The sequence below is a fragment of the Crocuta crocuta genome, unplaced genomic scaffold (genome assembly GCF_008692635.1).
Source record: "Crocuta crocuta isolate KB4526 unplaced genomic scaffold, BGI_CrCroc_1.0 scaffold131, whole genome shotgun sequence".
In the NCBI taxonomy this organism is placed as follows: domain Eukaryota; kingdom Metazoa; phylum Chordata; class Mammalia; order Carnivora; family Hyaenidae; genus Crocuta; species Crocuta crocuta.
Window position 1 is genome coordinate 16,360,517 of NW_027528977.1, and position 27,919 is coordinate 16,388,435.

General features: G+C 42.8%; 1 protein-coding gene and 1 long non-coding RNA gene across 2 annotated transcripts in view; one reads left to right on the forward strand and one right to left on the reverse strand.

The window, feature by feature from the left end:
• The window catches only part of SLIT3 (slit guidance ligand 3), a 598,836-nt gene that overhangs the window by 249,641 nt on the left and 321,276 nt on the right, over positions 1-27,919 (forward strand). The window lies entirely within an intron of this gene.
• On the reverse strand, positions 2,512-27,631 carry LOC144225904 (uncharacterized). Its single transcript, XR_013333464.1, has 3 exons — positions 27,509-27,631; positions 22,848-22,944; positions 2,512-2,823 (listed from the first exon to the last, which is right to left on the reverse strand). It is a non-coding gene; the product is annotated as an uncharacterized LOC144225904 (long non-coding RNA).

Genomic DNA, 27,919 nt, shown 5'->3' on the forward strand with positions numbered 1-27,919 from the left:
AGGAGAAGGGAGCCAGCTATAAGAAAGATTTCCATCCTCTGAGGTTAGTAGCTAAGCAGCAATGGTAGGATGCCTATTGGTGGGATTCTTCAGGTCATAATGTATGCACAAGACCTCTCCCCCCCCCTTGATTAAGGGATAATTGATTGAGGTCAGAAGTTTTGGAGAGTCCTGGGAGATTTTTAATCCAGTGCCATCATGCAAAGCTTACTACATCAATAAGACGGTTCCATAGGGGGATAGAGGAGTAATTGAGATGCCACACCAGCTGGAATCCAGATGAAGATACATTTGGAAGCTTAATCACAGTCATGTTCTACACTAAATATTCATCCGTCTGTCTCCCAAAGAGGACAGGAAATTAAGTTGTCAAGGGCAGGGGGGATGAGGGTTTAGCTGAAAGAAGAAACCCACACCTCAGCCTTAATCTCTAAATATGCAAGACTGTCTTCAGTGGTTGAAGCAAAATCCTCTTCTTTCCAGTTTTATTTTCTGAAAAATATTTGAGCTGTTTATACACAATTTATCAGCTTTACAGTTACCAAAATGGACTGTTAAGATAGCTCAGGCTTCTCACTGTGGGATAAATACAGATGAACAATGCCATCTCAATAGAAAAATGCTTTACTGAGCCAATATAGAAAAGTATTAAAGTTGTGTAAACACTCAAGAAGGAGCAGGGGAATTCCTAAACAGAGCTGACGGGCTGTGATTGCACATGCCTTGAGGTACTGTATCCTGAAAGTTGGACTAAACCCTGCATGTAGTCAGTAGGAATTACATTACATACTGTGGGTTTTCTTTTATTTCTTTTTTCTTTTCTTTCTTTTTTTTCTTTATTTCTAAGTTAAACTCTTATGGTCCCTTCAAGGCATCTAAATTTCATTTCAAAGGGTGATTTGAAAAATGTGTGTTGCCGCCATAAACTAGATGATAGTTTCCTTCACATTTTGGTTTGACATTATGAATCAGACATTGCCTTGAATTAAAAGGAGCAGTGTAGCTCAGTGATATTATCATGTGAGGAGGTTGTATCAGGCAGGTGTCTCTGGCTGCAAGTAACAGAGCAACCCCCATTCAAATTAGTTTTAGTAAGGGAATGTGCACAGGTTTCCCTGTTCTCTAGAAGAACTTTACACCACATCCCTTTAACGAAAGACCTGCGTTCATACTTGTTTTTGCTAAGAAAATGAAATTCAAAGAGGAGTTTTGCTTTTACAAAATGGTGACCGCTTCCTTGCTGTGTTCCACTTCGATTTACAAAAGGTTTCTTAGGAATGCTCTACTTTTGGTTCGCAGGGGACATCTGTAGTTCACATGATAGAAGTCTGTAGGTGGGAGATACCCCAGGGGCAGGATGATAGGGCCCCTGCTCTGCTTCTCCATGGCTCTCTTGGTGCTCTGCCTTCCTCCGTGTGTTGACACCATCCTCCAATTGGGTCTTAGATGGCTATAGGACATCCCAGTCATCATGTCCTGATGCTTCAGTCCAGCAAAAGAAGGGGCCGTCTCTTCTCTCTGCCTTTCTCTTAAAGAACAAACTTCCTAGAAGCTCATTAGTAGACTTGCTCTCCCTGGAAATCTACCTCGACCAGCCCACTGGTGATTTTTTTACAACCATTTTTGCTTAGAAGTCGTGGTAGGAACACACCCATCCTCTTAGTGCCCTCTGTGATATGACTAAGACATAGCTACCCATGACATCACCGAATTCATGTGGTACAGCAGAAGGAACATGGGCTGTGTGGGGTCCAAGCTGCATATGAATCCCATCTTCACCCCTAAATAGCTGTGTAACCTCAGGTGAATCACTTACCTTCAGGGAGTATCACTACCCCTTGGGTAAAATATGAGGATGATCCACCCAGAACTTGTGAGAATTCAAGCATGGCACACAGTACTGGGTAGGCATAGCTCAGTCATTATTCTCTTTCCATGTGTGCCTTTTCATTGAGTGGGTCTTAGTGCTAACTTGCTAGCTAATATGCACCATTCCTCCTAGGTATAGGTGTCCATTTTATAACCCTATCTTCTAATTACATGTATGGTGTAAAGCATAATTTAATTGAATGTATAAGCCTACAGCTATGTTTGATGTGAACATATCATATATAGAGATAATGCATACATATATGTTATATATACAGCACATATCTCTTCAATCAACAGGTACATATTGAGGAGATATCTTAGGTGCCACATTGTTCCAGGCACCCCGGTGTTCTGCCGTGGTGCTACTTAAAGCATGGTATGCAGATTGGTGCCAGTTGACGAACTGCATGTTACTGGTCTGAGACAGAGAAGTACAGAAATTGAGCATAAACATTTAGACACATCATACTTTGACACTAAGACGTCCGTACCCATGTTCGTCCTTGTGATCCTTCATTTTGATTGTAGTCTCCAGAAAGTATTGGCGCATGCCAGATTGAAAACTAAAACAAAAACAAAATCAGCCAGCCCTTCGTGGAATCACCAGAAAAGTTTGCTAGAATAGACATGTGCTCACTCTGCTCCCCACCTTCCAGGTGCCATGGTTTATTTGTGCAGTGAGAAGAGACCATCACACAAAGTCGTCAAACATCAGTGCAAAGACAACAGTGAAAAACAATGTCATGAGGCAGTCATAAATGACCCAGTGCCACACCAGTGGTTGCAATGACACTTGCCACAGATGTCCGCAGGGGGACGAGGTGTCTGGAAAGTCTTCCCTGAGCAGGTGGATTTGTTTTGATTTCCCCTGCATTGCGGCCTCCTGTCAGGGTCTGCTCTGTCCCTTCTCACTCGGCGGCCTGACGGGTTAATCTCCTGGTGAGCGAGGGCCTGTGAATGAAGCTGGATGGAGTTATATGTCAGACTACAACGGGCACGCACTAAGTATCCCGCTCCATTTTCCTTGACGGGGCTTTGATGTTAGCCTAAGACACGTGAGATTACAAGGACGTCATGTCATGTGTCAAATCAGTGTTGGGGCTCCATCCTGACACTTTAATTAGTACGGGTGGAAGGAAAGGATGTATTATTTTTCTGTTCCAAGGCAAAGACCCTAACACCCACTGAGAACTGTTAGGTTCTGCCCAAGCCCCTTTTAAAAACACAGCCTGTACCCCTTAGGATAATGGCCACAGTGTCAAGCTAATGAAAAGAGCCCTGGGCCAGGAGGTGTAAACCTCCCTGGACTCCAGTCCACCAGCAACGCCTTGTGTGAGCTATGTCCCCCAAGTGTCCTGTTCAGCAACACAAATGCTTGTTAATTATTGACCTTGCAGGCTTCCCACCCCTAAAAAGTGGCTACTAATGCTTTCATATACCTCACAGGAGTATTAGCTGTTGAAATCATGCCTCTGACAGTGTGTCAGATGCCACAAATGATGCCAAATGGGGAGGGTAGGCTGTGTCAAGGGGGAGAGGGGGAAAATGCCATTAGAGACCTTTGCTTTTAAGAACCATTTTCAATTAGCTGCAGTGTACTCCACAGCTGGAAAAACACCTGCAAACACCTTGCTCTGCTTGTGCAACTGCAAGCAGGCGGGGGTGTCAGAGTTCAAGGACGTATTCTATCCAGAGAAGCGCCCAGGCATAAAAGTAGCCCTTTGCCGTTTGCGAACGTGGCCGTGAGTAATGAGAAACCTGTGCTTTGCTTTCTGCTCCCGGAAGAAGGTCGTCCAACTTAATACTGAATGAAATCTCTGAACGTCAATATACTGCATTCACACTGACATCTAGACTCCTGTGTAATTAAGACCTCAGGTCTGGCGCTTGGTTTATCAGTGTGTCACTTCTCATTTACATAAGACTTTGGTTTTTCCCACATCTCTGCACAGACGCCGCCAAAAAAAATACTATTAACAATGAAAGGGCTGAGGATAGAGTTACACAGCCCATCGTGTCTTTAATCCCTGCTTAACATTTCCCTTAAAAAGAACATTGCCCTATTCAGAAATTAAACGCAATGCGTTAGATGTTCTTTATAGAAGGAGAAGGGAGGTGAATTTTCCACTGCTTTATTTTGAGCTTGAAAAACATCCGATTTCATGCCCTTTATTCAACTGTGAGGCAGAATCTGCTGCATAATTGGAGGGTTGTTTCTTCATCTCCCTTTTAGAAAACAACAGACTCTTCTCACCTCCCTGTAGCTGGATGCTAAAAACTGAGACTGGACTCAAAGATTCCCTAGGTGTGTTAATCTAGTTTTGTTTATTCAGACTGAAGTCTGTTGGGTGTAACTGGATCCTACAAAGGAGAAAAGTGACTTCTGGGCTGCTGGAAACCATCCTTCCCTCCCCTTGGAGCTTTCCCCAGGGCGAAGAGCAGTGGGGACCCAACACTTCGGATGCCTCCTCTTCCAACATTAATGGGTGCGAGGCAGAGAGTTTATTATTGCAACTCAAATGAGAAAAAGCACATCCAAGAGAAGTTAGGGGACCCTCCAAAGACCACACGTGGAGTTCATTATAGGACCTGGGAAATACTACAGCCTCTACAAGCCTTTCTTTGCACACTGATATAATGTACTAATCTGCAAAATTAGGGACAGGGAAAGAAGTCGAATAAAAAGGCATAGAGGGGCACCTGGGTGGCTCAGTCAGTTAAGTGTCAGACTTCAGCTCAGGTCGTGATCCCATGGTTCATGAATTGGACCCCATCAAGCTCTCTGCTCTCAGCACAGAGCCTGCCTCAAATCCTCTTTCCCCCTTTCCCTGTGCCCTTCCCCTGCTTGCATTCTCTCTGTCTCTCAAAATAAAGATACAAACAACTTTTTTTAAAAAGGCACAGAGATAGGAGATTCTGGTCCATATAACAGGATTCTAGGCCCTAAGATACCTGTTTTAAGTAGGAAGCCAAAAGAAAGGATGGAGACTTGGGGTTGCTTTCAAGGATCCTCCTTTCCAGCTCTATCACTACTACGGTGTGACGTTGGCCAAGTCCCTACACCTCTCTGGGCTTCAGATGCCTCATCTCAGAAACAGATTATTACAGTGTTCCTTTTGCAGCATTCCTATAAATACTAATGAAGTAATTCTCATAAACTACTTGGAGGAGTAACTGATGTAAACTTAGCTTTCAATTAATATTGCCCTTTAGTAGTAGCATTGCTAGTTTTTATCCAGATGGCTAGTCCCTTCTGAATGAGACAAAAACAGTGATTGACTCCACATTGCTGCCAGATTTTCCCATATAGTTTGTCCTCAATATCTGGCCAGTCCTAGGAGGCCCAGGCAGTCCTGGAAGGCACCCAAGAATCTAGGGCAGTTCTCAACCTGGGTCCAAATGAGAATCCTCCCAGGGAACTTGGCACAATACTGAGGGTCCCATGCCTGGAGATTTTTGTTTAATTGATCTGGAGTCCAGCTGGGCATCAAGAGTTTTAAAAACTCTCCAGGTGATTCCAATGTTAGGAACCCCTTGGCTAGCGAAAGGCCCTATTAATTTTGATGTTGAAAAAAGTTGCTGAAATATGAATGGTATAAGCTATCATTTCCCAAGTGTAGTGTTTACTGCTGATGCTATATGAGAGCCTGATAGTTCAGATTATTTGTATGTTGATAGCCTTCCACCTATTTTAATGTGAATTAGGAAAGAATATTCACAAGTGGTATTCTTGAGGTTTAAATTCATTAAAGCTAAAGGTGGAAGGGAATATATATAAATTCAGTTTAAATAAAATAGTTAATATTTACACATTTATGGTTTAAAAGTATGACTTTTAAACATAAATGGCTAGGGTTTGGGAAATATAGTATGAGGCAAATATGGCTGTAGTCATAATTCTGAGTAAATATAATTCTAAAACATAAAATTACCAAGTAATTGTACAACTTTTCTCATTTGAAAATATAAAGGTAGATTTATGGTGGAATATGGTGAAACTCTGAACCCATCTAAGAACACAAATTCCTTGGTGTCTAGTAACTTACTTTGGGGATGCAATTGGAGATAAAAAATGTTATTCCATATTTACTCAGAACTATAATTATAATTACTGTGTATATACTGACATGGTTAATGATAATGGCATCCTGTAGTTTAAGAATGTCTTACCATTTACAAAACACTTGACTTACATTATATAATTGGGTTGCCTGATAACTTGCTGTGGTTGGGTTATTAGCCCCTCATCACAACTGGGGAAAATGAGGACTAAGGGCTTGGTTAAATAGGCTGTCTGACATTACAGATAAGATGTGGTAGTGCAGGACTGGGACCTTGTTATCCAAATTTAAAGTAGAACTTTCTAATTTTTACCACTCTTGTTCTTGTCCATGTTGCCTGCTCTCTCTCTTCCACATTAAATTATAAAATCTCCAAGGGCATCTCTCACTGTGTGACCACGGATTTCATTTCTGATAACTTGCTCCACCCTCAAGAGCATTCAGTATTACTTCTAGTATTAGAAATGAATTGGGCCAGTTAGGTCATGTATATACAAAACCACCTTAATGAGACTCCTCAAAGACTCTTTTTTCACTTTATACTCTTAACCAAAACCTCTTTTTTTTTCTTTTTCATGCAGACAATAGCCAAAATCATCTTTGGAAACATGCCAATCCATCATAACACTCCTTACTTAAATCTCTGCAATAGCTGTCCATTTTGCTTTGTATAAATTCTAAGCCCCGTGCCGCCTGACCCGTGTCCCATCTCCTGTTACTCTGGCCAGAGCCAGCTCATGCCCTTGATAGCCCTCAAACAGGCCACATTCTTGTTGCTTCATATCTAGACAATATGTTGTTTCATGCAACAAGAATGCTCTCCCTGTCCCTCTCTACCCTGCCAAGAAAGCCTTGATTCAGTATATCTCCATGGGGGGGAATTCTCTGACCTCCTAGTGGATGAGATCCCCTCCCCTGCCCTTACTCTTTCATACTGCAGGCAGATCTTTCCTTCCCAGTCCTTATTATGATCCAGAATTATTTATTGGTGTGAATCTGCATGACAACAGGGTGTCAGTCACCTTCATACTAGTTTTCTACCATTCTAGTTCCAAACCCTAGCACAGAACTTAGTATATGGTAATTGCTTAACAAATATTTGTTGAACTCATGAACAGAAATATGAAAAGGCTGTGGGGTAGCTTACCCTCTCTGAGGACAGGGTGCAGTTTTCACCTCCTACACTGACAGCAAGTCGGGAAGTCAGAAGTGTTTGCAAGAACTTCAAGGCTGATCAGGGCCACCTGCAACAGTACTATCCTGAAGCCACTATCTATACCTGACTAGTACTGCTACTATGCTGGGTAGTCCATACAGGAAATGAAAACCTACCAGCGGCTTCCAAGTTGCTCTGTAAGGGAAAGAACACTCTAGTTAAACCCAAGGTGGGATGCCCAAAGCACTGCCAGTCCCACCTTTCGGTGGCTCCCCCAGGAGTTCCTGAGGCAGCGTAGAAGAACCCTACAGTTCTCAGAACACAATTTTAAAACTGTGAATCTAGTAAGTAAATACAACACCAGAAGTTAGAAATCTGTATGTTATTCCCAATGATACCACTTTCTACTTCTGAGCCAAGAAGTCGCTTTTATTGGCCAACTTTTAGTTTCCTTACCATTAGAATAGGTATAACACTGCTTATCCTACTCGTTGGATTGTTTTGTAGACAAAATAAGAGAAAAAGAAAATATTTTGAATAGGTAAAAACACTTTATATTATTATTTGAGCCTGAGTTACACAGATATGATTTCTTCTCCATAACGGCTTTTAAATGAAGACACACTGATTTTCACAGATACAAAGGCATCCCAAAGACATAAACACAGTGAAAGAACCAATGCATTATTCATTAGTGTTATGGATTTAGGTGCGTAATCAGAAAGAGACAGTGTTCTATAGCAGGAAGGTCTTTGCCTGAGAATCAAGAGGCCTGAGTTTGAACCTACCTTGTCACCCAGTTACTAGCTGTGGGAATTTGGTAGGTCATGTAACCCCTGGAAGACTCAATGACCCCCATCTGTAAATTGCAGGGGGTGAAAGTGGGTGGGAAAGTGGAGAGGGGTAATGATATTACAGAAGTTTGGAGGATCACGTGAAACAAATAAGAAAGGCCTCCGGAAACAGCAGAAAGCCTTAGCAATGCAAGGCATTAGTATTATCCAAGCTCTTGCATTACTTAGGCAAGGGGAAGTCAAGGAGTTGTCAGGGAAGACTGCCCAGAATAGCAAGGGAGTACCAAGAACGACTTGCGTAATGACAGGGAGAGGCCAGGTTTAGCCAGAGTACGTATGCTTCAGGCGAGGGTGCAGCCCCAGAGGGCTTATTTCCAAGGAGCTGGCAGGACCCAGCCAAGACGGTGAGTTGTTCCCCCTTCCCAGGAGCTGAAGTGGCTCCTAAAAGCTCTGGATTACAAGGCAGAGGACAGCATCCAGGTGGGCAGGACGTGTTAAAAGGATCCTAAGCACACTCAAGGATGTTTGTTTTGATTGGAAGATAAGGATTAACTGGATTAATGGAGCCTCATGGATGGAGAATGTGCAGACGCTAATTGCCCCTAAATTACAGTGGATTCCATTGGAATTGTGTATTCTCCTCTACAAGCCTAACCGCTGCCCCTCCTTCCCTCTCTCCCTTCCTCTCCACACAATGCTAAATGAACATGTCATGGTAACTGAGATGAAAGGCCTTGAAATTTATTTTCCACTTCCCTCCAAGATCTCTTGTTTGCAAAATACAAGAGAAACTAGGTTACTAATCTAGTTTCAGTTTATTCCATACCAAAAAAAAAAAAAGTATTCCAGGGACTCAAATTTCTAGACTTTTCTAAGCCCCCTTTCCTTGTTACATTTCTCTACCACACTGATGGCCTAAATAAGTGGTTCTCAGAGCTGAGTGTGCTTCAGAGTCACCTGGAGACCCTCTTGAAGCACATTCCTGGGACCTGCCCCAGACTTTCTGCTTTAGTTGGTTTAAAGGAGTCCCCCAAACTTGCATTTCCCACAAGTTTTCTGGGAACTGATGGTGGTGGTCCCAAGACACACTTAAGAACCACTGAACTAGGGAAAATGAAAATATTTGAAGAACTTGGTCAAAGGAGAAAGAATGCAAACCTCATGATGCTGGGGCTGCATCTCCTGGAAAATGGAGGTACAATCACTCTGAACTCAAAACTACTTATTTCCTAAGTCAAATATGCATATTCTCTTGGATGTTATAAAACTTCTAGGATAAATGTGCTTTTTTATGTATGGGAAATGCAAAGGAGTCTGGAACCGGAGAAAGTTCTGGCTGGTGGCCACCACCCACTGCCCCCTTCACTCTGGTTTACCCACTGCCTCTCCTCTTACTGTTGTCAAGGAGTTTTTTGGCAACTCCACAGCCATCACACCTCCAGACCCCTAAACATCCCCTCTGCCTTAACCCTGCCAATATGTATTCCTCTTCCACAGGAATCCTGTTCCACAGATCACTTCTGTGCACCGCTGGGTAAGACTTGGGCTACCTTCACTAATGTCTCCAGAACTTTGCAAAGCACTGGACAATGAGTCAACAGATTTGGTTGGTTCTGGCCTTGTATCTGTTTGGAAAGAACACTCTAAACCTCTGGGCATGATTTTACTCATCAATTAAAGGAGAAAGTCTACCTAGATTAGTGGTTCTTCCCCTTTAGGAGAAAATGAAAATTAAGTATATAGACCTCTTCCAGGAAAATGCACATGTGCATGACCTGCAAAGTGTTGCTTACAATTTCTAAGCTACGTAAATAATAGTATAGTAATAGCAAGCAATAATAATAGCTGGCATTTATCAAGCGTCAACTTTATGTCAGACACTGTGCAAAGCACTTTACATGTATTACCATATTTAATCCTTGCAACAACCCTGTGAGGTCATCAGGCCCAGTTTCTAGATGGAAAAATCATGGCAGTGACAGGAAGGAATGGCCACCTAGTAGTATGCAGCGGAATGGAGATTTAAGGCAATTTACACTGCCCTGAAGCTGATAAATAGTCCTTTGGATTTAGAAGGGACTGTGTTCTAGGTGGCATTTCAAGTTCCTGAAGCTCTGATGTCTGAGGATTTGCATTTCCCCCCCAATTTTCCTAGTCCTGAGAACCAAACACTGGAGAATGACCCATGGTGCTCTCAAGGTTTTTATGCATCAGAGGTGGTCACGAAAGTTAGAATATAAAGGAGATTTGGGGTTCACACTCTGCAGAGCAAGTCACTTCTGTCCTTTGTGTATGTCTTAAAAATGAATGCTTTCTTATCGGCTTCTAACCAGAGGCAGCCTCCTCTCAAGGCAAGGGGAAATACCCATCTCGGCTTGGGCAGGTCAGTGATGTGACAAGATAAAGGGCAGATCCTTAATGAAAACCACTCTGCCTCCTGCCAGCAAAGGAGTTTTCTTAGTGCATTTCAAGTCCGCTAACACCTCTTCCCAGATCAATGGCTTTTCATAAATTCACCAGGAGATCTTTGAACCACTAATGCTTCAGGGGCTGTTTAGGTTTGGAGTCAAACTGTTTAATATAACTCTCCTCCAAGTCTGGTTCTATTGAAAGGTCTCAGGAAACAAGGCAGGGGGATGTATAAAAAGCAGAACTGCCATGGCCAAGTGACGTCCCCCCACCTAGGCCTCCTGTTTATACAAGCAAATTGGACCAGGCTGATTACTTGCAGGAGGGGAAAGAAGGAATGAAATGACATGTGGGTCATGGTGGAGAGTTGAGAGAAAAGGAATCAGATTAAAGATGGCCTTTTGATTGGAGGGGAACAAGTCAGTTGCGTGGGGTTGGGGGGAGCCATTGATTGGCTTCATCAACAGATTAGGTCACCAACAGATTAAGCACTACAATAAATACTGCACTGTGCCCAGGAGACGTGGGCCAGGCTTCCCATGCTCCTGAGCAAATGAGTGCCATTTCATTTAAAACTTCTTCAAACACTTAAGCTAAAGGAAGAGTCTTTCCCAGAAGGTAAAGGACTGTCAGCATCAGGAGATGCTATGCCAAAGGGCCCTCTTTCTTGTCTATGCTTTGCCCACACCTGCTTTCACAGAGTGTTTGGTGAGAATGGTAATGAATAGTAATAGTAATAGTAATAGTTGGTATTTCCTGAATGTAAACCTGCCTGCACTGTGTTCTGTCTTTACCTCATCTAAACCTCACAGCAGTCTTCTGAGGCAGACCCTCTGCTGTTACTAACCCCACTTTCAGATGGGGAAACTAGGCCTCCAGGCAGATAAGCAACTTGATCAATGTCACATCCATCTGGGATGGGAACCTAGATGATTAACCACCATTCTATGTCTATCCACCTGTGAGAACATGATCCACCATCATCGAATGTTGAGCTCATTTACTCCTGAAGATCTGGGACCTAGTGGTTATTTCATGTATCCCCTTATTTAGACTTCAAACCCTGTGAATGCAGAAACCATGTGGTCCTTTAATTTTACTTCCCACCAGAGTGCCTGGTAGAGACCCGATCCCTATCTTTTATTCTTGAAAAGTCACTTTTTTAAAATGTTTATTTGTTTTTAAAACATAGAACATGAGCTAGGGAGGGGCAGAGAGTGGAGACTCTGAATCTGAAGCAGGCTTCAGGGACTGAGCTGTCAGCACAGAGCCCAACTCAGGGCTTGAACTCATGAAGTCAGATCATGTCCTGAGCCGAAGTTGGATGTTTAACCAACTAAGCCACCCAGGTGCCCCGAAAAGTCACTCTTAATGTCACTTTAGAGTTTTATGGATTTTTTCTGATTAGAATATTAATATAAAATCACTGCATAAAATACTGCTTTAGGCACCAAAATTTTGGAAAGATAAAAAGGAGAAACCACAAGAGGTAACAGTCATTAACATTTTGCTATGCAGCCTTCTATTTTTTATACGTATATGCACATAAAGATCTACCTTAAATAGGGCTACATTATGTATATATTGTTTTGTAGCCTCATTTTTTGCTAACAACATATTGTGGACATCTCTCCACATCAATAAGCATAGATCTTCAGTTGTCTGTATGTCAAAATCTTGCAGTGTTCCAATGTGTGGCCATGTCAGAATTCAATAATCTGCAGTTGATGGACTGGGTGCTCCTGGGCTTTGCTTGTCCCTGCAAGATGCAGCAAGCCTCCCTGCACCAACAACTTGCAGTTTCTGTATTTCCGTCACTGCTCTTGGCCCCACTTCTTGAAAACTTCACTCCCTCAGCAGTTGCTTGGATCACAGTTCTTGAAATGGCAAAGTATATATGCTGTCTGTTTCAGAATGCCTTGGAGACTTATACAATCTGGTTTTTAATATAAAAATTAGGCTGTGGCATAGCCCTTAGAACAGAAGGAAGTCACAAGTGCCCATTTCTGATTCAATCCCTCAGTACATACTAGCCTCCTCTATAACAGCATTCCATCCCTGGAGTCAATACAACCTGGGACTTGTAGCTGCTTTCAGAAATGCCCTATCTGTGAAATTGCTATGGACAGCCAATAAACCGGGGGTCGGGGGTTAATGAATGCCAGCAAGAGCATGGGGAGAGGAGACAGGCTAGGACTTTAGGAGTTCGGGGAATGAGCCACTCCTCTTTTAAGTTCCTGGGCTCAAGAGCATCTTGGGGAGTCACAGGTGGCTGTAACTATATGCAAACCTGGCCATGTATGAGGGTGGAGCTAGGGGAAATTTGGGGGTGGCAGTGAGAGTTAATATAAGGTACAAGCCCTGGGAGCCCTAGTTATTATTTTTCATCAGCCAAAGAAGGCAATTTTTAGATTTAGATTTTTTTTCTTTGATGAGCTGTCACCATGGTGATAGAATTGGAAATTCTTTTTCTGACAGCATTTCTGTTAAGCCATTTGTTGAATTATTTGCATACCATGACTCTAGAAGGCTCACAGAGCTATGTGCTTCCCTCTGTCAAGAACAAAGTTGCTTTCAGCCATCTCTTGGGTCCTTTGCCACAAACAGGTCCAGGTTTCCTGCATGCCTGGTCTCTAGCAGGTATTCCTGGGTTCCCCATAGTGCATCCCACAGAAGGAGCTCATGAGAAAACAAAATCAAAGACAAGAAAAAAGTGAAGAATTTACCATCTGTTCCAGGGAAATTTGAGTCTCTCTACTTTTCTCTGGGCCCACGTGGTTTGGTCTCTGGTACATCACATCTACAGAATCCACCACAGGGCAGAGGTGCTTGAAGGAGACATGCAGTAAGTATGACCTTCCAGAATGATTCAGGCACTTAGGAGCCCAAGTTGCTGCTTTTTACTGGGCTGGGGCTGTCTGAATTCACTCCTATTCTTCTGTGAGTGATAGTTTCTTAAGATTCCAGTTGGATCCAAGATAATTTTTTAAATCCTCTAAATTCTGTGACTGATTTCAGAATTGGATCTGGAAAAGTCCCTTCTTCATATGCTTCTCTGATTTGAGCCCAGCGAAAGAGGATGGATTACATTTTGAAACTTCCAGCACTTTTTGCCCTCACACTTCCAGTCAGACCTCTTCTCTGAAAAAGCACCAGCCACAGTAATGAAGAGCCATGTCCTAATGAGAAGTAATTGAGTGTACTGATTGTCTTCTAATTCAGTGAGATTTGGATGTGTCTGGAGACTTCAGGAGTCACAGTTGGCCTCTGATCCCATGGCCCTGTGAGAGCCCTACATGCCTAGGTAGGAATTGTTTGAAGCTGTCCCTGTGTCTTGGGTTTGTGTCTCCTCCTCATTTTGTCTTTCCTCTGTCCCCATTCCTCTGCTACTCTTCTTTAAAGACAAGTAGGGAGTGATGTATTCTGGGTTGCTATCAGTTTGCTTCTGGAGGATGGGGTGCGTGTGACAGCTTGGGGAAGGCACGGAGCCCAGGCTGTTTGTGTCACACTCCGTTCCCAGTGACAAACACTGCTGCTCGCCTCCCTGTCCAAATCTGATAGCACGTATGTTCTCCCAGTTCCGTGCTGTTGCTCTGGAAACGGAAGCAGCATCACGATCTAGAGTAGGATTATGGCTTAGTCAACCTTAAAGCCTCACAGCCCTTCTGGCAACTTCTGGCAGGAAAAGTATATCTGCTCCCACTACCCAGGGAGAGGTTTGTGATGGACAGCTTCCTTCCCTCACTGAGAAGATTTGCCTCCTGAAGTTAGAGAATGTGTGTCTGCCCACAGCTCACATTGGGGCAATGTAGTTCTCAAACTCTAGGATCTTAGCCAAATCCCAGCCCTGCTGCTCACAAGATAAGGCACAAGGTCAGTGCTTATTAGCATGAGCTGTTATCACAGCCTCTTCAATGGCTCTCCTCTTCCTCCCAGGGTGGACTGGCTGCCCTGGAGTCTCCCAGTTGCTAGACTTTAGTGCTCCTCTCGTGATTAAGTTCCTGGCTCAAAAGCTTACCAGCTAGATGATTGGTCATGTTCTTCACTTTTCTGATCCACCCATTGGTTATTCATAAAAGGAGAATAATTATGCCTATATCCCACCTGGTTTTGAGGATAAATAAAATAGCACTCATGAGGCCCGTAGCTCAGGATGCACCCAATGTAACCTTCTGGAAAAATCAAATTCTCCAAATTCAAAATATAAATGTTTCCATTGGGGAGAGAAAACCGTTCTTTCCCTTTCCATGGGTTCAGTCCTTTGTCCCTTTCTGAAAATGCACCTGCCTCTAGCGTACCTGCTCCCCTCTGTCTGAAGAGATGAGTGAAGCACAGGTAGAAAACCCAGCCCTTGGCTCCCTTACACACACACTGACACACCCACCCAACTTTACTATCTCTGCCAGCACCTTGCAGACAGGGCCTTTAATATAGTGGGGGAGCCCAAGTGTTTGAGGCACAGGAGGAAGGGTGAAGATTCTAGAAGACATCTGTGAGAGAAGGTAGCTAGGAGTAGGATGGAAAGAGAACAGAGGGTAGGAGTGAGGAGGAGGAGACAGAGAGAGAGAGAGAGAGGAGACTTCCCAGTGAGTTTAGAAGCCTTTTGGGGAGTTCACCATAGTTTCCTCTCACTGCCAGCAGCCTCCAACCCAGAGGTCTAGAGCTGAACCTAAAGAACATTAAGGGCCTATGAAAATCTTTAGTCTTATGATCATTCTTCTTTTTAAAAGTGTTTAATGTTTATTTTTGAGACAGAGTGAGAGACAGAATGAATGTGAGAGGGGTAAAGAGAGAGGGAAACACAGAATCCAAAGCAGGCTCTAAGCTCTGGAATGTCACAGCCCAACAAAGGGCTCAAACTCACAGACCGCAAGATCATGAACTGAGGCAAAGTCAGATGCTTAACCGAAGGAGCCACCTAGGCACCCCTAAATCATTCTTCTTTAAATGAAAATTTCACTCCGTTTTTTAAAATTTATATCCACGTTAGTTTGCATATGGTGCAGCAGTGATTTCAGGAGTAGATTCCTTAATGCCCTTATCCATTTAGCCCATGCCCTCCAGTTACCTGTGCTTCCCTTCCCTTATGTTCATCTGTTTTGTATCTTAAAGTCCTCATATGAGTGAGGTCATATGATACTTGTCTTTCTCTGACTGACTAATTTCGCTTAGCATAATACCCTCTAGCTATCCACATAGTTGCAAATGGCACAATTTCATTCTTTTTGATTGCCAAGTAATACTCCATGATAGATGTAGATAGAGATGTAGATGTAAATATAAGTATAGATATAGATATAGATATATAGATGCATAGATATATAGATATAGACATACAAACATACCACATCTTCTTTATCCATTCATCCACTGATGGACATTTGGACTCTTTCCATACTTTGGCTATTGTTGATAGTGTTGCTATAAACATTGGAGTGCATGTGTCCCTTTGAAACAGCATACCTGTATCCCTTGGATAAATACCTAGTAATGCAATTTCTAGATTGTAGGGTAGTTCTATTTTTAATTTCTTGAGGAATCTCCATACTATTTTCCAGAGTGGCTACACCAGTTTGCATTCCCAGCAGCAGTGCAAAAGAGATCCTCTTTCTTCACATCCTCGCCAACATCTGTTGTTGCCTGAGCTATTTAATGTTAGCCATTCTGACGGGTGTGAGGTGGTATCTCAGTGTGATTTTGATTTGTATTTCCCTGATGATGAGTGATCTTGAACATTTTTTCATATGTCATTTGGCCATCTGGATGTCTCCTTTGGAGAAGTGTCTATTCATGTCTTTTGCCCATTTCTTCACTGGATCATTTGTTTTTTGGGTGTTGAGTCAGAGAAGTATTTTATAGATTATTCATACTAACCCTTTATCTGATATGTCCTTTGCAAATATCTTCTTCCATTCCATTGGTTGCCTTTTGGTTTTGCTGATTGTGTCCTTCACTGTGTAGAAGCTTTTTATTTTGATGAGGTCCCATAGTTCATTTTTGCTTTTGTTTCCCCTGCCTCCGGAGACGTGTTAAGTAAGAAGTTGCAGCCGAGGTCAGAGGTTTTTGCCTGCTTTCTCCTCAAGGATTTTGATGGCTTCCTGTCTTACATTTAGGTCTTTCGTCCATTTTGAGTTTATCTTTGTGTATGGTGTAAGAAACTGGTCCAGGTTCATTTTTCTGCATGTAGCTGTCCAGTTTTCCAAGCACTACTGGCTGAAGAGACTCTCTTTATTCCACTGGATTCTTTCCTACTTTGTTGAAGATGAGTTAGCCATACATTTGTGGGTCCATTTCTAGATTATCTATTCTGTTCCCTTTATCTGAGTATCTGTTTTTGGTGCCAGTACCATACTGTCTTGATGATTACAACTTTGTAATACAGCTTGAAGTCCAGGATTGTGATGCCTCCAGCTTCGATTTTCTTTTTCAAGATTGCTTTAGCTATTCAGGGTCTTTTCTGGTTCCATACAAATTTTAAGATTGTTTGTTCTAGCTCTGTGAAGAATGCTGGTGTTATTTTGAGAAGTATTGCATTGAATATGTAGATTGCTTTGGGTAGTATTGACATTTTAACAATATTTGTTCTTCCTATTCAGGAACTGGAATATTTTTTTTCATTTTTTTCTGTCTTCTTCAATTTTTTCCATAAGATTTCTTTAGTTTTCAGTGTATAGGTTTTTCACCTCTTTGGTTAGATTTCTTCCTAGGTATTTTATGGTTTTTGGTGCAATTGTAAATGGGATCGATTCCTTGATTTCTCTTTCTGTTGTTTCATTATTGGTGTATAGGAATACATCTGATTTCTGTGCATTGATTTTACATCCTGCAACTATGCTGAATTCATGGATTAGTCTAGCAGTTTTTGGTGGCATCTTTGGGTTTTCCATATAGAGTATCATGTCATCTGTGAAGAGTGAAAGTCTGACCTCCTCCTGGCCTATTTGGATGCCTTTTGTTTCTTTGTGTTGTCTGATTGCTGAGGCTAAGACTTCCAATACTATGTTGAATAACAGTGGTAAGAGTGGACATCCCTGTCTTGTTCTTTAGGTCCACTCCTTCCTTTTTTAAAATAAAACCCTAATATAATACAACTTATTTTTTTCTTTTACGAAAAATAAGTCATTTTCTTATAGTAATGGAGGAAATGAAACCCTAAGGCCATCTCTGCCATGAAACTCACTGCTCTAGACACCAGCATGTGGACCTTATGGAAGAACTCATACCAAAGGTCCCAGTTCTTAGGACCTTCTTCGGTGTGCTTGCATTATACATGCTTGTGTGCATTTGGACACTTGTGCAGCCCCTTACCATAAGATAGCCATCCAGAGTGATAAAAATGTGGCTGGTGTGACAATAAATAACTTGATTAGGAAATTTTCAGGAACTCATAGAGAATATGCTCAGATCATGGGAGTCAGAGTTTTCATTTTCTTGGGCCTCTTCATATAACCAGAGAACATCATTAAAAAAAATATATATATATATATATTTTTTTTCTTTTTTTTACTGAGAGAGCAAGAGGGGAGGGGGGGAAGGAGACAGACACAGTGTGTGAGCAGGGGAGGGGCAGAGAGAGAAGGAGACAAAGAATCTGAAGTAGGCTCCAGGCTCCAAGCTGTCAGTACAGAGCCTGACACAGGGCTTGAACTCACGAACAATGAGATCATGACCTGAGTCAAGGTTGGACACCAACTGACTGAGAGATTCAGCCCCCAGAGAACATCATTTTAGACTGGGCACCTCTAGAAGTACAAATGCTATAGTGTTTTCTCTAAGAAAGTAATGCATTTTTGCTTAATGCCTGTTTACCTTTTGCTCATTTTCTTGTGGAGCAAAGCAGGGCTTTAAGCTTGGATGCGGTGTGTTCCTTCTTGGTGAGTTTCTGTGTTTAATTAAGCACAGAGCACATACTCTCTTGTTTACTTGTCATGGCTCTTGTTCCCCTTGAGAGGAAAGTTAGGGCACATGCCAGAGAATTTTATCACCTTTACGCCTTATGTTTCATCTAAAACAGTGATGGGTCTTAAACCACTTCCTGCATCTACCTGTTACCCCAGACACATTTGGTCCAATAGGATACCCTTAGATGCAAGAAACATTGATCTCTGACTCCTCTAACTATTCAGCCTTTCATTATTTTCAGCAGCAGGATTGTGTTTGTACAAGAAAAATATAAAAAATACACAGTGGATATAAACTCAGTCTACAAACATCAGTATATATAACAATTTCTCACCCATGCCCACTCACCACAAAAACTAAACCTTGCACACTGCTGGGTGCCCTAACCTCTTTCCAAGGGCTGTGTCCATGCTCCCGGGTGTTTAAATGGTGTCCACTTGAGGAAGGAGGTGATGGGCATCTAGTTCATGGTATTTAAGTCTGTCTACCTGGACGTCCAATAAGACAACCACCTCTTTTCATCCACCTTCCTTCTTCCTTGCAATTCTGCCCAGCACAGGAAATTATTCTACTTCCTTGCTCCTCAGAGGCTGTGGGAAACTCTCAAAGACTATCTTTCAAGACTGCTAAATGCCACCATGAATCCATTCTTCTCTAATGCTTTTGCACCAGGACAGAGCAAAGGGAATTCTGAGAGGCCTTGCCTCCTCACTTGGCTTCACCTGACACAGTCGGTGTCCTCAGACCTCAGCTTCTATCATTCTTCCTCCAATCTACATTCAGTCCTACTACTTGGCAGAGAAAGGTTAAGAAAGGGGTCACTACCACATGCCTATATGTGTCTCAACTCCCTTCATGATCCTTTTCTATATTTTTCCCAACTAGAAGAATCTTTGGAGCAGAGAATTTACTAATTCTGACTAACCCAATATACGCCAAGCTGATCAGGGCTTAAGATCAGCATTGTCCAGGGGCACCTGAATGGCTCAGTCGGTTAAGCATCTGACTTTGGCTCAGGTCATGATCTCACAGTTTGTGGGTTCGAGCCCCACGTTGGGCTCTGTGCTCACAGCTAGCTCAGAACCTGGAGCCTGTTTCAGATTCTGTGTCTCCCTCTCTCTCTGACCCTCCCCTGTTCATGCTGTCTCTCTCTCTCTCTCTCTCTCTCTTTCTCTCTCTCTCAGAAATAAATAAAACATTAAAAATTTAAAAAAAAATCAGCACTGTCCAGCAGAATTCTCTATGATGATGGAAATGTTCATTATGGTAGCCACAGCTACATGTGACTGGTTTGACCAATGAACTGAATGTTTAATTTTAATTTATGTAAATTCAGATAGCCACACGTGGCTAGTGGCTATCATGTTGGACAGCACAGGTCTAGATTTTTCAAACTTAAAAACCAAAAGTTAATATCTTTGTTCTCTATGTTGTATAGGGCAATCCATCCCTAAGGCAAAGGTAGAATATCTCCTGTGTGCTTGGCATAAGAAAGTGCATAGGTATTGGTGGGGGAGGTGTGGAACATATCAGTTATCACTTTAAAATACTATCCCCCCCAATAAATAAATAAAAAGTCATGCTGTGCTGGTTCAGTCAGCGGGAAGCCCAGAATCTTCCCCCTACCCATCCCTTAAAGCTTACAGAAGATATTAAGGTACCTCTGAGGGATTGCAGAGATTCTTGGAACTTGCTTTGGAAACCACTGAGCTAGCTTATATCTGAAATCCAGTCTGGTTCTGACATTTTAAAGATGTAGACTTGGGGCACCTGGGTGGCTTAGTCGGTTAAGCGTCCGACTTTCGCTTATGTCATGATCTTGTGGTTCGTGGGTTCGAGCCCCACGTCGGGCTCTGTGCTGCCAGCTCAGAGCCTGGAGCCTGTTTCAGTCTGTGACTCCCTCTCTCTCTGACCCTCCCCTGCTCACGCTGTCTCTCTCTCTCTCTCCTAGAAATAAATAAAACATTTAAAATAAATAAATACATAAAATGATTTAAAAAAAAAGATGTAGACTTGTTTTAATGAGGAAATCAAGCCTTCAAAGGGGTGGTGACTTGCCTTAAGGTACACATTTTTTCAGGAAAGATCTGAGAGCCAAGTCTGCCACACCTTATCAGAACTCTTTCCCCCAGCACTTCATGGCTTTCTACAAGATACTTCCCTTGATACTAGATTGTTCCATATCCCCCAAAAATACTTACTTCCTGGAAAAAGGGGCCAATCTCCCCCTCTAGCACTGTGTATGACAGAGCATCTCCCCATCTTCAATGGGGAGAACAAACTCATTATGCTGGCATTATTACAGGATGTGAGTAGGGCCCTTAGGCAAAACAGTTCCCACAATGACTGTCCTGATTCTTCTCCACCTTTCTCTTTCCCTATAAACAAGTAGCAACCCCTCATTTCCCATCCTGCATTGAAGATGCAAAGGACCTCCCTCCTTAACTCTTTTACCTATGGAGGGAACTTTGTGTTTAAATTAAATTAAATTGGGCTGCTCTAACAAGTGAATTTAATATACTGTATAATGACCCAAATTGATTGAGATTTATTTCTCTCACGTAAAGCCAAAATTCCTTTTCCATGCATGAGTGGCTTGCCTCCAAGTAATGACTAAGAGACTCAAACTCCTTCATGAAGCTCTGCCATCTTCAATAGGATGACACCTAGATTCAAGGCTAGGCTTGTCTGCTGCTAGGAGGATCAAGTCAGAGAGATTTAACAGGCCAGGCCAGTCTCAATTCCTTTTCTCATTTCTTTGGCCAGAACTCAGTCACCTGATCAGGTCTAACTGCAAAGGAGGCTGGGAAATGTAGTCTAGATAGGTGCAAGAAAACAAAGAAATGGATTTGTCCAACAGTTAATCATTCTCTCCCACCCGTCTAAACCATATAAACCTTTATATGCAAAAAGCCAAATAGGAAGTATCTTCAGCTTTTCAAGCCATACTGTCTCTGTTGCAAATACTCACTTCTGCATTGCAGTATAAAAGTAGCCATAGACAATATGTGAACAAAATGGCATGACTGTGTTCCAATAAAACTTTATTACACAAATAGGCAGTGGGCCAGATTTGGCCTGAGGACTGTAGTAGTTTGCCAGTCTCTTTTCTGGACCAGGGAACACACTTATTCCCAAGCAAAACATGGAACAGGAACATTTTAGACTATTTACCAAGAACTGAAAAAAAGTATGTGTATTTTCTGTGGGTGCTGGAGGCAGCAATAGCAAATGGATTAGGAGGCTATAGGAGGAGTCAGGGAACTTATTTAATTAGTCCTTTATAAAAGTGAAGTATTTTCAGCTATGATTCGAAGGAAAGGTGTGATAACTATGAAGAGAACATTTATTAAAAATATAGATTTCAGGATTCCACCCTCAGTATTTTGGGACAGGGCCTAGGAATCTGCATTTTGGGCATGTTCTCCAGCTCATTTTAAGCAAATGGTAGAGGTAGTAGGTGATCACAATTTGCTGAACACTGCTGGGCCATTAGTTTTTCTGATTCTCATGGATGTCACAATTTTGACATAATTATGGGCCTTCTGAGTACATGGGAAATAAGATGCAAGGTACAGACAAATTCACTAATCTAGGTAAGCCTAATCCTCTTTTTCCTTCAAGGAAGCTATCAGAATGTATGGGAGTGGGAGTGATCCTACAGGTCTTTCCAATTTTTTTTTTTAACTGAATTAGCTTGGGACTCTAATTAGTAACAAATTGCATATGGCACAACCCACAATTGGTTGCAAAGCAAGGAATAGAATCAAGATTTCCAATGAGACTGTGACTGGCAGGCAGTGTTATTTCATTTAGGCATTCCACCACTTACCTCCCCATTTCTGAAAAATGGCAGCTCCCACATCTGAGAAGGGATAGTGTTTACACTGGGGAGAGAGTCACAGTCATAAGGAATGAGTTGACACAGTTGGGTGATTCCAATTCCTAACACAGTGTCACTTTCCTTGCCCTCTCCACGACGCAGCTCAAAGTTCTGTGAAACAACTCTGACCAGCACTTTCCCTCCTGTCACCCAACAGCCCAGAGTAGAAGGAGGCAAATCAGCCTAGAAGAATCAACAGAGTTGAGGTGTCAATCCTGGGTGCCAATGAGCAACCCAGCAGAGAGAAGTAAAAATGCTCTCTCCACAACCTTGAAGAAGTCACCACAAGAGTGTCCAGGGAAAGAAGTCCCTTTTTTATTTATTTATTTTTCTTCCTGAGAGAAAGAGAGACACAGCGTGAGCAGGGGAGGGTCAGAGAGAGAGAAGGAGACACAGAATCTGAAACAGGCTCCAGGCTCTGAGCTAGCTGTCAGCACAGAGCCCGACGCAGGGCTCGAACCCACAAACCATGAGATTATGACCTGAGCAGAAGTCAGCACTTAACCGACTGAACCACCCAGGCGCCCCCAGGGAAATAAGCCCCTTATGCCAGCTCCTGTGTTCGTGTTCCAAAGATGGAGTTGCAATAGAAAGGGGGAAAAAAGCTGTTTTCTATAATACTGTATGTCAATTATACTTTAAAAAAAGACAAGTTAAAAACAAAACAAAAACACAGTATAGCCCCCGCCCAAAAAAAAAAAAAAAAAAACATAAAAAAAGAAAAGTGCCTTCCAGCCCTCCTCTTTCCCCTAGGATCAGCAGTCACATACCTTAAAATGGGTGGAGATGATTTCAGTCCCTTGGTAAGAAGACTGCAAACGCCCAGGAGTGAAAAGCAAATCAGTAAGTGCACAGTTCAGCACCCAACTCAGAGATGAGAGGAGGGAGAAAGATAAATCACTGTAAGGTTTCTTTCTCTAGTAGAGATGGCAGTGCTGCACTCAGATCTGATTTCTAGGCACAGGAATTTGCCCTTAAGTGAAGTTTCCCACCCCCATCCCTCCAGCGTGAGGCCTGGCAGCCCCCTCTCAGGTAATCAAGGGTTACCAACAGAACCTGTATCTTCAGCTCATCAGCTTGGCTGTGCCCTGGGGTCAGGGTAGTGCTCCAGCATGGAGCAACCCATTTCTCTGGGAAAGGCAGCTTTTATTTTTATTTTAGTGCCCTTTGTAGCAGCCCTCTGATGACTTTGATAAAATGCACATATTCAGAAAATTCAAGGTGGAAGGTGCCTTGCCTTTGTTCACTCCCCAATTTCCATGTAAATACGAATCGCCTTTAGAACTTGTCAAATTGTGGTTTATGGAGCACCTGTCTCCCAGAGATGCTGCTCAATAGTGACTAAGTTGAGGCCTGAGAACTTGCATTTATATAAGCTTTCCAGATAATTCTAATACTGATGGTATAAATGATGCTGGTAATTCTTAAGTAGGAAACATAGGACTGGGGAGGAGATGGAAGGTTTGGGGTTTGGTTTTAGAATTGCTTTTTGAAGATTCAGAACCATAACCTCACTCAACAGTGAAACCTAGCAATCTTATCAGACTTGCATTCAAAAAGGGCTTTGTCTTGTCCAACTGGAATTTTTCTCCAGCTTAAGCCCCTTTTCATTTCTTTGATCCTCATTGGCTCCACATTACTTCTCTGGCTTCTCCCCATATAAGCAAATAAATGAAATAAAACTTGGGAGCTTCTTGAAGACACTAAGGCATTCCTTAGGCTTTTCTTTGTCTTACTTTCTTCTTTTCCTTATAGACAAAATTCCTCTAGGACTGCCTCCTAGGACCAGTTGTTCATGCCACTTATGCCATGCTTCCTAGCTACTGCTATAGCACACACCTTTGAGGTTAACCATTTCTACAGGAAATTTGGCCGTTGCCATACAGAGGCTCATGGGAAACACTTAGTGGACTCTGAGGAGCTGGCTGCAAATGGGGTGCAATTTGGCCCACCCTTTCCACCCTGCTGTAATCAAGGGCTGGCATGAGTGTTATGAATGTCCTTCAAGATAGCTGCTTTCCTTTCCTTAAAAGCTTCTTTTTGTGAGAGCCTCCAGCATTTCTGGGTCTCTGCCTTTTCAGCCCCATTTCATGCCATAGCTCTTCTTGGCTCACTCCTTGATTTTTCTGTTAGCCAGTGCCTGGGGTGAGCTGGGTCATTAGGGAAGAACAAAAGGGAATGTTCCAGAAGAGTCTGGAATGAGGGGCAGGGGTGGGCAAAGAGGAATCACAGATGATGATGAAGCAGCCTGATCTACTGATCTCAAGGTAAAGACCACAGGCATCTCTAACTCTAAGGCCCTACTCTATGTGCCATACATTTGCATGACTTTTCCAAGGTAAGATTAATTGACCTGCAGATCCACAATGACTTTTAAAAGTAGATTGTAGGTCAAGTCACAGAATGTGCAGAGTTTACTGGAAAATTTAAAGAAATTGCCATCAAGCAGTGGTAGTTTATATCACGAGGGATGACAGAGTATGGTGACATGCTATCCATGTGACCTCAGAGAGCCCACTTATGCTCTCTAGACATTAGTAGCTATATGTGGAAGAATGATTCTATCAACAATAAGTATGTTTATGGAGCATTTACTACATTCTTAACATTGTATTAAGTTCTTTATATAATATTTAATTGAAAAATCACACCAACCCTATGTAGTATATACTGTTATTTGTCCCATTTCACAGATGAAAAAATAGAGGTGCAGAGAAAGCCAGAATCTGTGTGACTAGTAACATGCCCTTAACACTGTGCTGACATCAATCTCCTATTTTATTATGGACTGAATGAGTTATGTATGAGGAATTTAATGCATTTCATAGCATACAGCACTCAACAAATAATAACTATATATATTACATATATTTAATGGATGAGTCCATCCCAAATGATGTGATTTCTCAATTTATAAGAGTAGATACACTTTATGAAGAATGAGGATATTATGTTTTGCTAAACTTGCACATTATCATTCCCTCTCCTAGGAGGGCTTTCTAGATCCCCAAAAGTCACTTCTCCCATAATTAGCATAATACCTTCATTGCTAGATTTCCCCCATGAACTCTGTCTTGATTTCTGCAGCAGAAATGTTGCCATTTTGGGTGCACCTGTTTCTGTATTAGACTAACCTTCTTGGCGCAGTGCCGTATTTATTGTTCTGTACCACCAGGACTCAATCAGAAGACTCCTTTGCTGACTGGCTGGTATGTCTTATTTAATGCTCAACAAGAGGCTTGGGGATTTGTCTTAGAGCCTAGGAGCTAGATAGTTGAATCATAACTGTGGGACATCAGCTACTCCAAACCTTGTGAAAACAGTTGCTGGTTTGCTGGCTTTCCTGGTTGGCTGCTGGGGGTCACTGGCCCCTGTGAGGCAAATGAAGGGCACTCGGCCAAGAGGAAGAAAAGAAGAAAGGCAGAAGATGAAACAGGAAGAGCAGGGGAGAGAAAAACAAAAGAGCATAGAGAGAAAGTAATGTTTGCATAGAAGTCTAGAATTTTTAACCTGGAAAGCCCCTAGAGAGTACCTATTCCAGTGTCTTAATTTTATCAAAAGATTAGAATGGTCTAGACAGGTTATTACACAAAGTTACACAGCTACAGATTGTATTACTTTGGGACAATCCTAACAGAAACTGTTCTTGCCTGTCCACGTGTGTCTGTGTCTGCGTGTGAACATGCATTTTGCCAGACTCTGGCTTATGGGACCCCATTGCTCACTGGCTTCTGAAACTCAGAATTCCAACATCCTTTGGCACATGTACCCACAGCCTTTAAATGCACACCTGCAGGTGCTCTCCCACTGGATTCAGGGTCACCAGGAAACATGCCCTGCACCTGGCCTTGTACACTCCATCCTGCGCATAAGAACAGCTGTCTAAGAAGGAGCAGGTAGTGATAGTTGCTGTGACAAGGAGGGTGGCCAGAGCTGCTCCTGTTTTATTATTTCATAATATATATAAAATCTGAACTGGGCCAAATCTATTTGTCAAGGGTGTTGCTTTGTTCTCCTCTGGTTAGGTGGTTTGTAGTTTATTTTTACATGGATGTGTAGTCCCCTTCAAGAACTAGGTTTACTTTTTGCCCTTTTGGAAGTTTTGTTCTGTAGCCTACAAAGTCATTGCAGCCTTGTGAGATTGCTTCTTAATCCTCGGGCAAACAAGGCTTCCCCTTCTCTGCCCTGCTCCCCATCCTTCTCTGCAGCCCCATGTACTGAGAACATTGTTGCCAGCTCAGAGAAGCAAAGGGAAGCATTTGTGGCCACGTGAGGGAAGTTAGCTTGACATGAGTCTTGACCTGACCTCTTTTGTTGATCTGTCTTAGACTTCACGTCAAAGCAAAGCCCTGACTGTTCCTGTTCCTTCTCCTCCCCCACCATCTCCCCAGCCACTTGCTCCTACCAATACTTCAGATTTCTCGGCTCTCATTAAATTCATACTGCCTTACCCCTCCATGTACTTAGATGTACAGGCCCTGAGCAATTTGGGTTCAGCAGATTCACTAGATATGGCAAGAGAGAGGATGAGAGAGAGAATATGGGTAATACATAATGGCCAGCCATACATCCAGATAAAATGACCTTGAGTTGCTCAGGCCTTGTGTACAATGTCAGAGACTGGTCAGGCCTTGTGTACAATGTCAGAGACTGGTCAGTCCATGTATGTGTCATAAAGCTTTAGAACTTCAAAAGTAAAAGAGCATTACTGTCCTTCCTACCTTTCTGAAAAGGACATTCTCTGTACTCTATGCCCCAATGGCAGGCAGGACTCTAGATTTTTGTGTGGCATCTTATAAGTCTTTTGTTCTTTTCCCTCATCTCCTCCGTGCAAAAAGTAGCACATGCTGGGCCATAGTATGAACAAGACAGGTAGAGCTTCTCTTCCCAGGGATCTGACAGTCTAGGGGCAGCAGGCAAGCACAGGTAAGCAAATATATATGTGAGATGCTTTGGAATAAGTGACATGAGTTCATAGAAAAGGAAAATGTGCAGAGGAAACAGGCTGCATTGGACTTTATATTTGGAGGTCTGGCAAGGACTCTCTGGGGTGGACACTTAGGCAGAGACCTGAATGAGTAGAAGGAGCCAACCTTGCTCAAAAAATATCACTCAGCGCAGGACCTGCCTCAGGCCCTCAAGGCCTCGACTGCCCTGAACTGCCTATATAGCCTGGATTTAATTCCAGGTGGGTCTTGGCCTCCTCCATATGGGCTAGGGAGAGGTCAAGCAGCCGCTGAAACCAGAGTAAACCAATCTTGGGGCCCTTAATAAGCATCCAGGTCCCTTGAAAAATGAAACCTGTGTTCAGGTCCCCCAGAGCAGAGGGATTTTAAAAAGATGCCCCTGCCTGTATCCCATTTTGCAAAATTCCAGCTTCCCCTGGAAGAGGGCTTCCTGCCTTGGATCCTAGAGACCCCGGTATTCTTACCTCCTAAGGATACCAACTCTCTGAGTATTGTTGGACACGGAACCTGGACAGCTCACAGGATGGTAGGATGGGAGTAGAGGCCCCAGATGTTATGCGCGAGTGGGTGATGAAAAGTGTGTGGGAGGTGGGGACCGGTTACAGGGCTGGTTGGTGTTCAGATTTGTGGGCTGCTGCTCGAATTATGATATCACAGAAGGATGGGACAAGTTGCAAATCCAGGAGCATGAACATGGCTTTTCCTCTCCTTAGTTACCCATGTAGTCGGCAAAAAATCTCTTAAACACAAGATGGGGCAATGCCGCGGAGCGGAGGTTGGGGGGAAAAGACTCCTGTTGATAGCTCACGTTTTTGGCACCTGCTGTGTGCTCAGCACTGGGGCAGGCAGTGGACATGTATAACTTTCCTTAACCT